This window comes from Schistocerca piceifrons, chromosome 6 (assembly GCF_021461385.2).
Source record: "Schistocerca piceifrons isolate TAMUIC-IGC-003096 chromosome 6, iqSchPice1.1, whole genome shotgun sequence".
In the NCBI taxonomy this organism is placed as follows: domain Eukaryota; kingdom Metazoa; phylum Arthropoda; class Insecta; order Orthoptera; family Acrididae; genus Schistocerca; species Schistocerca piceifrons.
The window spans coordinates 39,184,634-39,200,787 of record NC_060143.1 but is presented as its reverse complement, the minus strand read 5'-3'; the positions used below and the strand labels follow the sequence as shown (position 1 = coordinate 39,200,787).

The following is a 16,154-nucleotide window of genomic DNA, read 5'->3' as shown; positions in this document are numbered from 1 at the left end:
ATTGCACAGAAGAGAAATTCATGGCAAGCCACATGAAAGTAGTAAAAATAATGGTAACTCAAAAAAAGTTGTAAGGTGGCAGACTAAATGGAGATAAATTTCGCACCTTACTTAAGAGTTTTATACATCGTAATGGGAAGGTGAATATGACACCTAACTTACTTCGGCTGTCATGAGCTGATTTGCCTGCAAGTATGTAATGCAGAAGGGATGACACTCAATCGACGGTATTAACACACCGATCCTATATAATGCCTGTCAATGAGCAGAAGGTGAAACAGGCAGCGAGAGGAAACGTTTTGTGTGGAAGCAAGTGTGGGCAGAAGCAGAGGCACCATGGAAAGCTCTTAGGGGGCTTCCCGTGACCGGAGTCAGTGATCGGACAGGTGACGCATACTGGAGAGCAAGTAATGGGCCACCAGAAGTAGAAAGAAGCTTTAGAAAACTGCGTGTCAGAATTCCAAATGGATACGAGCAAAACCAGTGATGCAGTTGATTACATGAACAATGAATGGTACACATATGATGTACACATGTAACTTTTAGGCGTCCGGAGTGGGCACAAAACGTCTGGTTGGCGGAAACGAACTAGGAAGGAGTAAGGTGCCGTGATTTCGTCACAGTTCAATGGTAGGGCCCTTGCGATTGGCAGAGAGACTTTCCACAAAATAAGAGGAACGCTCCTATTGGTCGAAAAAAGCCGTGACATGGACAACGAAAGAACCCACGTGGAGAAACAGTTCGGTAATGAGAAAAGACAAGAGCGAAATTTTCAGGGACTCTTATCTGAACTGGCGTCAAGTGCAGAACGGGGCGCATAATGCTCTCTTGGACGCAGAGGAGAAATTTGTGTGAACACTGCGTTCACTGTGGCTGACATTCAGCTAGATATCAGCTGTAGCGTTGTTAAGCTCCCACTGTGGAGAAACGAACTATGCAGTCAGTTAATTGTTCTTGCAAGGACTGAGAGGGCATTTTAATATGCACGATACTCCAGCCATGCGCGTGCATATCGACATATTCCAAGACTAGGGATGTTTTCTCGCATGACGAGAAACATAGGGAGAGTTTCTACTGGAAAAATCACCAAAGGCTTAATTTGTTTTTATAGGAGTTTCAGAGGATAAGAGCAGCCATGCGGACAACAGCTCATCACAGCTAAGGTAAATACCATGAGCAGAGGTGTAAACTTGTTGGTTCACCAGTTTTGGTCCACTGTAAACTCGAGCGACCTTGGGTAATCTTTTGCTCAACTTGTCACAAAACTAACCATCCTCCGTGGACTTGATTGTCATCCTAAATAGTACCGAACTTTGAACCGGAATCGGATGATTTATCTTAGTACTGGCCAACTTCATGATGTAGTTGTAAGAATAGTTTTGTAAAGAAACTTTCTGTTAAAATTTATGATTGTTGTGTTTAGGATTATTTCACTTTCTGAGGACGAGATGCGTTCGTTTGGCAACTGTCGCAATATTTTCACATTGTAAACTGTGTAGATGCGTATATTTCTGTGATAAGATTGCAACATTAAAGCAAAAAATATTTACAGCTTACACAATAGTTGTTCTGACCTCAAAACCTTACAAAATGAAAGAATATGTTCCTTGAATTTCGTTAAAGGGCTGTGATACACATCGACAGACGATTTCTGGAAGATGTAGGACCTTGACCTGTTGCCCTTATCGACAAAGTGATAATCATTTATTCATTTCAAACATAAGTTGAAACATATTGCACATTAAGTTACACGATTATAGTTCCTTTTTTGTGTTTCATGTGTTACGTAGTCGACACTTCGATAATGAACGTATAAATTTTTAAATTCTTGCTTGAGACGTTTCCCAGATTTGTTTATTATGACATGGACGTTGTTCAGCATTTATTCTAACTTACATTATGAACGTGATGAAGAACAGAAATTTCCTTATTTTCTGAGAGTGACATTACACCTGAGATACAGAAATTGTGAGACAATCGTTAAATGAAAACTTTTACATAAAACTTTTTTTTGCAGATAGAATCAGATTTTGTTTTAGGCACAGGCCTTATATATGTGTTTCATTGTCACAGGGATCTAGCACAGACCATTGTGTAACAGTTTTGCTGAGAGACAAAAGATTCGAACCACCGCTACACAAATGTTTCATCTACCATCAGTGCTCTTTTACATCCTCACCATTTGCGTACATTTCGCACTTCCAGCCACCATTCGTATCTGCTAGGTTTTTCTTCTTGCTATGTTATGACCACCAGTGCGAACTTACATAGTTTTCTTGCAGATGCAAAGGATTTACTCCTCCAGATGTGGCACACACATAAATTAGCCCTGAACTGCATTAAGGACGACGACGACTCGCCGTATGTGTATATTTTCATCTAAAGTTATCCAACACAAACGACACACAGTATAATTTGTTATATCTATTATTTAACTTTGTTTCTTCCTATAATTCGGTTCCCTTCTCGTACCCCCCCCTTCCTCCCGTCCTACTCATTGCTGCCAAACCACCACCTTGATCGCAACGAACTTCTCTCAGCTTTGCTAGCCAAATTTCACGATATTTTGTTGCAGAATTGAACACGCAAAACGTCTTCAGAGGACTTTTTTTTTTACTCCTAAAAGGATTAGAGGAGCTGTTTAAGATCCAGTCCGTTACTGAGCCTGGATTCTGTTCAGCGGAACTCCAGACGAGCAGGAAGTGAGGAGACGGGATTCCAGTTGGGAATGAATTTATGGGGATTACTGATTCCAGAATTCGTCTCACCGCAGAGAAAACTTCGCGAAAACTTTGGGGGCTGGATCGGGTGGAGTGAAGGTTGGGAGGGGGGGGCGGAAATTGAAACTATTTCTAATTTGTTTCCAGGAAAATTTTGCCGCATATCCCAGCAGACCGTTACTAGGGCAGTCCGATTTCCAATTACGATTAACAAAAAGGGGATTTCTAGTTCTGAAAACCAACAGGAGCCTCCCCAAAAACTTAGAATTGGTAGGGTTTGAAAGTGTTTTATTTTAAATCTCTGTTGAGCAGTGGGGGCGGAGGAGAGGGTGGGTTTATATTCAGTGCTGTAGAATGTTCTTTTCAGACAAATGTACCAGTAGCCTGAGAGTGGGGCAGAGCGATTCACAGCTTGATATATTTAGGAGAAGACTTCGAGCCCTGACGTTCACCTGATGGTCAACAATAACCCACTGAAAACTGTGTTCATAAATACCGGCGAACAACCACTGTTTAATGGGATTCCACCTGTACCTGCAATATTAAATTTAAGGAACATTTACATCAAACGCACAACAAAATTAATAATTTGGGACTAGCGCGATAGATATATTTGACACATTTTTTTTCAATTGTATTGCAGTATTTCAATACACTGGCCGTTATGCAGGAGCTAATATTTTCTTATGGCTGGAAAAATTGAAACACAGTTTTCGTCAACTTCTGTTATTAATTACCTTTTATTTTTGATATATTACGTAAAGGAGATGATAAATGTAAAAACTGATATGCTGTACAACCACTGAAAATTATAGGTCTTCACTCTTAAACGCTCCTTATACAGCAAAGAAACACTGTTTTAGGGTTCAGTGTTCCAGGGGTCAACAACGTTATATGAAATGCCTCGCCGTTGGCAGGATTTTCCAAGTCACCAGACAACGGTTCAACAGCTTTCGTCCTCTGCCGAGCTTGCCTCTCACACGTTTTCTTTCAAATTTCTTCTTCTTTTCATTGTATTTCATTTTGTGTATGTGGCAATAACATCAAGTACGCCAAAGCGTAGAGTAATATTCTGTACACAGACATTGAGCTTTACAACAGTTACGTAAAAAGGATCTAAACACCTGGTAAAAATACAGCAAATACGAAGCACCAAAGCGTGTTTACATATTTGACCGCAGTCTACTAAAATCTTTCACGGAATCTATAAACCTAGTGTCAGAGATCTGATACTGAGTTCTTGAAAAAATGTTTTCATCGTGGTAGAAAAAATGTTTTTGGGGCTTTTTCTTGGTCCCAAACTGAAAGACGGAATTGGAAATCCTCTCCCAGATATTCCCAATTTGCACCCCTTTTGCCCCACTCCCAGCGAAAACGGATATTTCGCTAAAAGGATCAAAGTTTATTCGTAACAGCCGGCCCAGCTCTCGGATGTTGTTGTTGTTGTTGTGGTCTTCAGTCCTGAGACTGGTTTGATGCAGCTCTCCATGCTACTCTATCCTGTGCAAGCTTCTTCATCTCCCAGTACCTACTGCAACCTACATCCTTCTGAATCTGCTTAGTGTATTGATCTCTTGGTCTCTCTCTACGATTTTTACCCTCCACGCTGCCCTCCAATGCTAAATTTGTGATCCCTTGATGCCTCAAAACATGTCCTACCAACCGATCCCTTCTTCTAGTCAAATTGTGCCACAAACTTCTCCCCAATCCTATTCAATACCTCCTCATTAGTTACGTGATCTACCCACCTTATCTTCAGCATTCTTCTGTAGCACCACATTTCGAAAGCTTCTATTCTCTTCTTGTCCAAACTGGTTATTGTACATGTTTCACTTCCACACATGGCTACACTCCATACAAATACTTTCAGAAACGACTTCCTGACGCTTAAATCTATACTCGATGTTAACAAATTTCTCTTCTTCAGAAATGATTTCCTTGCCATTGCCAGTCTACATTTTATATCGCCTCTACTTCTCTCTCGGAAGTAGGGAATGAGAAAAAGATTCCAATTTGTGTTTCCCTCTGCCCCACTCCGAGCTTGTCGTGATATTTGGCGGATAAGTACGAACTGGCGCGCGGGGTAGCCGAGCGGTCTAGGGCGCCTCGTCACGGTTCGTGCGGCTGCCCCCGCCGGACGTTCGAGTCCTCCCTCGGGCATGGATATGTGTGTGTTGTCCTTAGCGTAAGTTAGTTTAAGTTAGATTAAGTAGTGTGTAGGCTCAGGGACCGATGTCTCAGCAGTCTGGTCCCATAAGACCTTACCACAAATTTCCAAAGTACGAACTTCTAAAAAACGAGTTGAGGATGAAAGATGCAGAGAAAGGAAGATGAGCAATCCCTGGTTCTGAGAAACGTCTCCCTTGGTTTTTAGATGATGCCAGAGCTGGACGTGCCCTCCCAAATACTATCACCAGCAGTGCTGTGGCTGTGTGAGAGCAGCCATCAACTACATCATCCTGGGCAGAAAATGTTCTTGGATGTGAGGACCGGAGATCTGATCCAACTCAAACTGTTCACAGTCTCGCTCTAATCCTTTGTACGTCTATGAAGACATTTCTTTTAGCTACCCGGTATCAGACAGACCACTGGAAACTCGGATTATAATGCCCATGGAAACCTTTAGTAGCCTGTGGTTCTGGGTGTATGTATGGAGACATCAACTCCAACAACCAACGCGAAAAAGCTTCGCCAGTATGGCGATGAGGAATACACGCTTCCAATGTGCGTTCACCGTGATGTCGCCAAACACGGATGCGACCATCATGATGCTGTAAACAGAACCGCGATTCATCCGAAAAAATGACGTTTTGCCATTCGTGCATCCAGGTTCGTCGTCGAGTACACCATCGCAGGCGCTCCTGTCTGTGATGCAGCGTCAACGGTAACCACAGCCATGGTCTCCCAGCTGATAGTCCATGCTGCTGCAAACGTCGTCGAACTGTTCGTGCAGATGGTTGTTGTCTTGCAAACGTCCCCATCTGTTGACTTAGGGATCGAGACGTTGCTGCACGATCCGCTACATCCACACGGATAAGATGCCTGTCATCTCGACTGCTAGTGATACGAGGCCGTTGGGATCCAGCACGGCGTTCCGTATTACCCTCCTGAACCCACCGATTCCATATTCTGCTAACAGTCATTGGATCTCGACTAACGCGAGCAGCAATGTCGCGATACGGTACACCACAATCACGATAGGCTACAATCCGACCTTTATCAAAGTCGGAAACGTAATGGTACGCATTTCTCCTCCTTACACGAGGCATCACAACGTTTCACCAGGCAACGCCGATCAACTGCTGTTTGTGTATGAGAAATCGGTTGGAAACTTTCCTCATGTGAGCACGTTGTAGGTGTCGCCACCGGCGCCAACCTTGCGTAAATGCTCTTCCTTCTGCCTTCTGCCGGTTAAATTTTGCGTCTGTAGCACGTCAAATGGTTCAAATGGCTCAGAGCACTATGAGACTTAACTGCTGAGGTCATCGGTCCCCTAGAACTTAGAGCTACTTAAACCTAACACACATCCATGCCCGAGGCAGGATTCGAACCTGCGACCGTAGCGGTCGCGCGGTTCCAGACTAGCGCCTAGAACCGCTCGGCCACTCCGGCCGGCTGTAGCACGTCATCTTCATGGTGTAGCAATTTTAATGGCGAGAAGTGTACAAATGACACAAGTACTGATGTATTGCTGTTCAGGTCATCGTCTTCAGCCATCAGAACAACTGTCTGCACTTACACCCTTTAGAGCCTCTGTGTGTGTGTGTGTGTGTGTGTGTGTGTGTGTGTGTGTGTGTGTGCTGTTGGAATTCTTTCCCGCTACCTTAACGCACCAGTGGCAATTGTTGCCTGCTGGTGGGCGTACGGGTCAATTCCGGGAGCGCGGGCAAGGAGTCCAAGGCCTGAGGTGGCAGCGTCGTGCGGCTGGTTGCTTTGGAGGCTCCAGCCGCGGCGTGAGCGAGAGTGACGCGTCGGCACGGCCTCTGGAGGCCGCCAGCTGGACCGTTAGCCGCGCGCCGGGGCCACCGGCCTCCCAGCCGATGACGGACCCTCGTATTTATATCCCAGCCGGCTCGTTCTTTGGGCGATGACATTTATCCGACAATAAGCAACTAACTCATTCTCCGCGCCGCGCGTCACTTTCTATCGCGTTCCACACAGCTCAGCACGACAGCGCACACTCGCCAAGGAACTTGCCGAGTTCTCTCCTTTTTAATTAGAGGCAAGTCGTTCCTCATATTGAAAGGCACGATTTATTAGCTATCTATTTTAATGAATAGCAGTATTTCTCGAAACCAGTGTCCTAGATTACTGTTTGAGCTTCATTACGCCTTAGTAAGTGAGCAGCTGTTTATCTGCTTATTCTGGACGTATTGCACTATTGAAGTAATGCTGTCTGTAAGTAAGCAAAGTGTACTATACGACAGTCCTCGTTGTGCGCAGAGCATGATTCCATCCATGTAGTGTTTACTACGCTGAAGAGCTAAAGAAGCTGGTACACCTGCCTAATATCGTGCAGTGCCCCTGCGAGCACGCAGAAGTGCCACAAGACGACGTGACTGGACTCTATTTACGTATGAAGTAGTGCTGGAGGGAACTGACACCATGTATTCTGCAGGGCTGTCCATAAATCCGTAAAAGTACTAGGGGGCGAAGATCTCTTCTGAACACGACTTTGCAAGGCATCCCATATACTCTCAGTTATGTTCATGTCTGGGCCGTTTGATGGCCAGCGGAAGTGTTTAAACTAAAGAGTGTTTCTGGAGCCACTCTGTAGGAATTCTGGACATGTAGGGTGTCGCACTGTCCCGCTGAAATTGCCCAAGTCCCCCGAAATGCGCAATGGACATGAATGGATGCAGGTGATCAGACAGGATGCTTACGTACGTGTCACCTGTCAGACTCGTATCTAGACGTAACAGGGGTCCCATATCACTCCAACTGCACACACCCTATAACATTACAGAGCCTCCACCAGCTTGAACAGTCCCCTGGTGACATGCAGGGTCCATCAATTCAAGAGGCAGTACACGTCCGTCTGCTCGATACAATTTGAAACAATACTCGTTCGACTAGGCAACATGTTTCCAGTCATCAACAGTCCAATGTCGGTGTTGAAGGGCCAAAACTTTGTGTAGCGCAGTCGTCAAGGGTACACGAGTGGGCCTTCAGCTCCGAAAGCCCATATCGATGATGTTCCGTTGAATGGTTCGCACGCTGACACCTGTTCATGGCCCAGCATTGAAATCTGCAGCAGTTGGCGGAATGGTTGCGCTTCAGTTGAACGATTCTCTTCAGTCGTCGATGGACCCGTTCTTGTGGGATCTTTTTCCGGCGGAACCGCCGTCGGAGATTTGATGTTTTACCGGATACATGATACTCACGGTACAGTCGTGAAATAATCGTACGGGAATATCATCGCTACCTCGCACATGCTGTGTCCCACCGCTCGCACGCCGACTATAACACGAATTTCAAACTCACAGCCGGCCAGTGTGACCGAACGGTTCTAGGCGCTACAGTCTGGAACCGCGCGACCGCTACGGTCGCAGGTTCGAATCCTGCCTCGGGCATGGGTGTGTGTGTGATGTCCTTAGATTAGTTAGGTGTAAGTAGGTCTAAGTTCTAGGGAACTGATGACCTCAGAAGTTAAGCCCCATAGTGCTCAGAGCCATTTGAACCATTTGAATCACTTAAATGTTGATAATTTGTCACTGTAGCAGCAGTAATCGATCTAAGAACTGCGCCATCCACTTGTTGTCTCATATAGGCCTTGCAGATCGCAGCGCCTTATTCTGCCTGTTTACATACCTCTGTATTTCAATACGCATGTCTGTATCAGTTTCTTCGGCGCTTCAGTGCGTTGTATGCAATCAGCGCAGTAACGTATGTCACGTGAAGAGGTGGAGAGATCCACTGTTATTCGATTACACTATTGGCGACAACTTACAGAAATAGTAACTACCATAAATTACCTTGGAGCACCCACGCGGAGCGAACTGCAGTGGAAAAGCGACGTAAATATCTGCAGGTAAAGTAGATGCAGATTGAGATTACTGGGAGCATCTTACGAAAATGAAATTCATCCACGAGAGAAGTGGGTCACAAGTCAGACGTCCAATCAATTCTTAAATATTTTTTAACAGTCTGGGATCATTACCCAGCTGAATTTATAGAAGTGATAGACAAGATCCAATGACGGGATCGTTTATTCGGTGGGAATATGTTACGGACATGCTTGTTGAACTCAGGTAGCCGACGGTATAAGGAAGGCATTGTGCATCACGGAGAGATTTCCTGTTCAAATTTAGAGAACTTACGGTCCAAGAAGAGTTAGACAACATATTATTTTCACCCACATCTCTTGAGAAATGATCATGACGAGAAAATTAGGAAAATTAAATGTCATAGGGAGATTTACCAGTAGTAATTTTTGCGACGCACCATTCGTGAACAGAAATGTAGCATACATACCGTAATATAGCCTGCAGAAAATACACTGCACTAAATAATTAAATGGTCACTTTTTTAAAACCCTCCATCTTTTCCTCCCATTGGGCTGCAGAAGTTTGAAATTTGACTCAAAGGTCGCTACCACCGTCCTCTGTAAGAGCGTGGTGCTCAGTGACGACTCAGAGAGCAGGCTGGGGATACAGGCCAAAAAAAAAAAAAAGGCCAGAGGTCAGTTCATTTGAGGCTTAAGATCGTTTAATGGTGTCACCTTGACACCAAATTTGATCACAATTCTGCCCAACACCAAGGTGTTTGTGTCACACTATGGGAAGGCCATTATAATTCTCTTAACCCATATCTCACTCACTCCCTTGACACCTCCTCGATGGTGGTCAGAACCGCGATGTCCAGTGTTGAAATCATAGATGACTTAGGAAACATTTCAGACACACAGCTGCTCAGAATAGAGACGAAAGGGCCTCATGAAATGGCGTTGAGGGAGTCAATGAAACCACCCCATCCCCTGGGGCGTTCATTTGCATACATTTAGCGGTCTAAAACGCAAGTTTGCAGTGAGATGTGCAACAGAATGACCGTAAGGAAAATCTTTGTCAACACACACGAACGATTTGTCCCTTTTTTAACAACATGTAGCTGCATGTGCAATGAACACGATCTGACGCTTTGCAGTGTAGCACCACCATAATTTTTACTCTGTATGCAGGGTGAAACCACAAGGGCCCGTTCAAAACCATTCGACGAAATTTGAGCGTGATCCAAAGCAGCAAAGAGTGTACACTTTTTCAATCTTCGTAACTCCGCCTCCTGTGGCGTGATAATGGGGCGAGCGGCTGTGACATTGACACACGCATAGGACGGCAAAGGGTCCCTGTACGACCAGATCAGTCGCCCACCTTCGTTGAGAGCTTCAAGAATGTTCCTCTACAGAGACAACTTTTGACAGATTCGTATTTGCCCTTGGGCAGGCAATTCCTTCGACACTCCTCAACTTCCGCATGCCTGCAAGCAGGTGCTAGACCAAAATTGTAGCGCCTCACAGCTGAATGGATTACCTGCCCACCGGTGCCTAGACATTGTTCAGTGGCTATGTCTGTAACTAGAAAGAGCAGTAATTATGTTGGTCCTTGTGTTCTAGTGGTAAAATGCGTGCTTTTGAAGTAAAAGGCAACAGGATCGAATCCTTGTTGCGCAGCAGACTTTTTAGTAAGCAGTTTAACCTAGCATTCACCTCTCAGTGATGCAGAGAGTCGCCGTAAACACCATACAATTGTCCCCAGTTGGATAACCAGAGTAGGCTAGGGACACTCAAGTCACTGAAGTGAAGTGGCATCCAATTGAAAGACTTGCACCAGGAAATAAGGCCATAAGACATTATTTTTATTAGAATCTACCCATTCTTTTTGCTCTGTGCATATTACAAATTAAAATCCCCTCCCGCTGTTACCTTTCTGTAGGTGAAGGCTAATCCCAGGAACTATTGCAGGGATTTTGGTAACGGCTTTTACTAGCAGAGAGATTAATTTCCAGTATACCAGACAAGTCGTTCGGCTGTAGATAATGTTGTCGAAGCAAAGCCGGGCTGGGTACCTGCTATATATTAATTCTGATAAAACATACCGTATAATAAGTGACCAACATTTATCGGTTACAAATATACAGCTGTTAGAAAAAAAAAACCAAATAAAAATTCACAGAAAGTGTTAAGCAAAGGCAATTGAATAAGTTCCTTTTCATGAATTCCAACTACGACTTCAATGTGCTTTAAAATACTCTTAACAATGGACGATTTGCAGTTCGTTTATGTGGACAGCATTATTACTAATCCGTTGTCTCTTGGGTTTACTTAGTCTATGTAGACTTCGCCATTCAGCCATTCCCACAAGTGAAAGTCTTAAGTGTTAAAGGACTGGAACTGTGGTGGCAACGAAACATTTATGCCTATCCGTCTTGCAGGTAATATAATATTTAGATGATTTGTCACATTACGACTGCAATACGCAGGGGCTCCGTCGGACCGGAACAACACACCCTCTTTCAGTACTGTTGGAAGTTCATTTTGAAGAGTCTAGATAACAGGATCTTGTAAGACGGTGGACTAACACAACAGTCGGAATTAACTGACTGTTTAATATTCCATTCCACACTTTTACAGAGAATTTCTTTTGAAAATATACCTCCAGAACTGCATTGTAACTGATACAATCACAGGCAAGAGTGGCTTCATCGGAAAACAGTTTTAATGGGACTACTTGGCGATTTGCAAATAGCCAACGACAAAATACCCATCGTCTACCTTCACCCCACATCGAAGGTGTAAACTGTAAGGATAGGAGCCGGCCGTGGTGGCCGAGCGGTTCTAGGCGCTCAGTCCGGAACCGTGCTACTGCTACTGCCGCAGGTTCGAATCCTGCCTCGGCCATAGATGTGTGTGATGTCCTTAGGTTAGTTAGGTTTAAGTAGCTCTTAGTTCTAGTGGACTGATGACCACAGCTGTTAAGTCCCATAGTGCTCAGAGCCATTTGAACCATTTTTTTTGTAAGGATAGGTGCCGTTCATACATAATGGCTGTCATATTCTTGTATGTGGAAAACTTATATGTGTAGAAATACTACGAGTCCTTGTTGAAAGACAACGTTCTACCAACTGAATAACTTTTATTCCTTCTGCACTCTGTTCACTTCCACGTTTCAGATGAGATATAACTGTTGCGCACTGCATCAGACTGACGCAGTTTAGTGAAAATATGCATTTTCCATTACAAAATCCGTACACAAATATCATAGCGTTGTATTCAGAATTTGTAAATACGTGCGGAATGCTTAAGCAATGCAGTACAACGTGCCAATAAAGCGTAATTAGAACAAAGTTAAAAAGTTCAGTCATGTAAACTTAAGCACAACCTCACAATTTAAACTCCAAAACAAAAATTCTAATTGATAAATAAATCCATAGAAACTGGAGTGACAACACTTGAAATGAAAACTTATCTCTGTAACAAGCTTTATCTCTGTAAACAATAAATATTGGATACGTTATATAGCATTTTTATACAAATTTGTCTATGTACAACCTTCCTGGGCATCCAGACTAAGTTTACCGGTATTTCCCTAAATCACTTACACGGATGGTGATGTGTTTCCTTTAAAAGGCACAGTCCATTTCTTTCCTCCTCTTTTTCCAATCGGAGCTTATGCATAGTCTATAATGAAGTCGTTGACAGTAATCTTTCTTCCTTCCTTCCCCGTGTGCCTTGTGCTAGGTGTGCTCGCTTTGAAGCCAAGATCTCATAACGGGTTTTCTCAGATGCACTTTAAGTGAGCTACAGATTTCACAATGCCGGCTGAAGATTGGATTATAATTCTGCGAAGCTGGCTCAAGAATTAAGACTTACCGACGGTACAGTCGAGATGACAGGCATCTTATCCGCATGGCTGTAACGGATCGTGCAGCCACGTCTCGATCCCTGAGTCAACAGATGGCGACGTTTGCAAGACAACCATCTGCACGAACACTTCGACGACGTTTTCAGCAGCATGGACTATCAGCTCAGAGACCATGGCTGCGGTTACCCTTGACGCTGCATCACAGACAGGAGCGCCTGCGATGGTGCACTCAACGACGAACCCGGGTGCACGAATAGCAAAACTTCACTTTTTCGGATGAATCCAGGTTCTGTTTACAGCATCATGATGGTCGCATCTCGCATCCGTGTTCGGCGACATCGCAGTGAACGCACATTGGAAGGGTGTATTCGTCATCGCCATACTGGCGTATCACCCGGCGTGACGGTATGGGGTGCCATTGGTTACACGTCTCGGTCACCTCTTGTCCGCATTGACGGCACTTTGACCAGTGGACGTTACATTTCAGATGTGTCAAGACCCGTGGCTCTACCCTTCATTCGATCCCTATGAAACCCTACATTTCAGAAGGGTAATGCCGACCGTATGTTGCAGGTCCTGTACGGGCCTTTCTGGGTACAGAAAATGTTCGACTGCTGCCCTGGCCAGCTCATTCTCCAGATCTCTCACCAATTGAAAACTTCTGGTCAATGGTGGCCGAGCATCTGGCTCGTCACAATACGCCAATCACTACTCTTGATGAACTGTGGTATCGTGTTGAACCTGCATGGCAATGTGCACGCCATCCAGGCTTTGTTTGACTCAATGCCCAGGCGTATCAAGGCCGTTATTACGGCCAGAGGTGGTTGTTCTAGGTACTGATTTCTCAGGATCTATGAACCCAAACTGCGTGAAAATGTAATCACATGTCAGTTCTAGTATAATATATTTGTCCAATGAATCCCCGTTTATCATGTGCATTTCTTCTAGGTGTAGCAATTTTAATCGCCAGTAGTGTATATAAAAAAAGTCGAACTGTAGACAATTGTAGCGAAATGAAGAAAGGCCTACGGAGGACTGAGGATTGGTGCAGGTGTTGGCACTTTGTCCTCAACATAAACAATTGTAGCGTAGTTCGGAAAAAAAGGCGGGAAGCTCCATTATTGCATGGGTACACAATTGCCCAGCAAATACTGGAAGCAGTCAAACCCATTAATATCTGTCAGTGTGTATGCAGATAGATTCAAAGTGGAAATGACATATAAAACATATCCTAGGAATGAGATGGGTTAGAAGAATCGTCGCGAAGTCTATCCACCCAGAAGGAGGTTGCTAACAAAATCCTCATTAGAGCGACACTTCACTATTGCTTTGTCTTCTCGAACGCTTTGTATACAGGATTTGACGAGGAAATGATAAAGATCCAAAGAAGCGCAACGTGCTTCGTCACACTTTCGTTTAGTAAGAGCGAAAGCATCAAGTAGGACCTACACTCGGTTTCGGTGACAGACGTTACAATAGGGGCGTTGTGAAGCGCGATGTGTTGCTCTGTAAAAATTCGGAGAGCTTGTGTCCCTAGAGGAGTCAACCAGTATATCGTTTCCTCCTTCGCGCACCGCGCAAAAGGGCTTGGGGATAGACTCACACGGAGTCTTATAAAAAATGTTTCCTTCTTCCCGAGTGCTGCCGTCACCTTCAACAGGAAAAAGGGAAAGTAAGAATGGTACAGGTAGTTTGCAAAATATAGATGTAGATGCACAGTGGAATGAGAATAATGTTACTTTTAAACAGATGCTTTTATTATAATATCTGGTTTCAAATAGCGAGGAATATGCAAATAAAGTGCTACCAGTCAGTCGGTTTGCAGTGGATAGTTGTATTTGGGCGCCGTTGCTTTGGTGTTGCTATTTGAAGATGGCTTCATTCATTTTTGCCAACGGCCTTGCCGCAGTGGTAACGCCGGTTCCCGTCAGATCACCGAAGTTCAGCACTGTCGGCCTGGGCTAGCATTTGGATGGGTGACCATCCGGTTTGCCAAGCGCTGTTGGCAAGCGGGATGCATTCAGCCCTTGGGAGGGATACTGAGGAGATACTTGATTGAGAAGTAGCGCCTCCAGTCTCGCAAACTGACATACGGCCGGGAGAGCGGTGAGCTGACCACATGCCCCTCTGCATCCTCATCCAGTGACGCCTATGAGCTGAGGATGACACGGCGGCCGTTCAGTACCGTTGGGCCTTCATGGCCTGCCCGGGAGGAGTTTAGTTCAGTTCATTCATTTCCATTTCATAAGAGGCAGTATGGGCAGACTAAAAGGAGGAAGGAAGGAAGGAAGATTGGGTTTAAGGTCCCGTCGACATCGACGTTATTGGAGCACAAGCTCGGATTGTATCAAGGTTGGGGAAGGAAATCGGCCATGCCGTTTCAAAGGAAGCACCCCAGCATTTGCTTGGAGTGATTTACGGAAGTCACTGACAACCTAAATCTAGATGGCCGGGTGCGGGTTTGAACCGTCGTACTCCCGAACGTAGAGCCATGCGGATAAGATGCCTGTCATCTCGACTGTGCTAACCACTGCGACACCTCGCTCGGTATGGGAAGACTATATGGCGGGAATCTGACGTAGTCGAGGTCACGAAGACTGAACAGGCTCTGGGTGAACGGGGAACTGCAACTACAAGCTGCAGTTGGCATCGACAGCGGTCCTGCCCTTGACATTCGATAGCCGGGAACCCACACACGCTACTGCAGCTCTTTCCAGACCAGGGGGCTCTGGTCGGCCTTAGTACTGGCTGCAGGTGCCATCTGCGGGCAGACTGCTAGTATGCCCCACAGGAAGGCCCGAGCCAGTGAATCCTACCACTTCTTCCGTAGGATGAACCGTCCTTTGTTGTTGTCAGAATGCGGAGTACTCGCGGCGGTAACATTGAACAAAATGTTCTCAAGCTTCCAGCCGCGTCAAGTCGTTAAAATGCCATGAGCTTTCGACGAAGCACTCGTAGACCATTTTCATGTGGAATGACTGCTGATGGTAGGCCCATAGATACTCATGCTGCTGGCTGTGACGTCACTGGTGCTCTCGGCCTCGCCATATGTCGACTCCGTGCGCCCTCTTCAATCACGCGATCGCTGGTTCCCACACCGCGGCGAACTGAAGGCCGCCTTCTCTATTACGGGTGTTATCGAAGATTTTTTTAGATGAGTTCTCTAATTACACAGTCTCAGTGCGAGCTACCACAGAGGTTTCGTCAAATTTGATTCGGTCACCATTTTCTAGATCACTCTCACAAGGGGAGTCCGCCAATTGTGAAATTCAGATTCGATTCATACTGCACATAATAAAAGCTCATGGCCAGAGGTGTAATGTGGAAAAGCACCAAGATGCACTTCTCAGCCGTTGTCGAGAAAATCGACAGTTAAAAGAAACCGTTGCGGTGAAATACTCTCTACGATTAACGATTTTCTACAGCGTCATAGCGCAGCGGTAAGCGCTGGGGTTCGTAATCCGAAGGTCGCCGGATCGAATGTCGCGCCATGCAATATTTATATATATATATATATATATATACAAACTATTAATGAATTGCTTATGCATGTTGGTGAAGGCGGATCGCTCTCCAA

The 16,154-nt window shown here is 45.1% G+C and overlaps 1 pseudogene; it reads left to right on the top strand.

Moving 5' to 3' along the window:
• The first annotated feature begins 14,467 nt into the window (after nucleotides 1–14,467).
• On the top strand, nucleotides 14,468–14,585 carry LOC124803530 (annotated as a pseudogene).
• The last annotated feature ends 1,569 nt before the right edge of the window (nucleotides 14,586–16,154 follow it).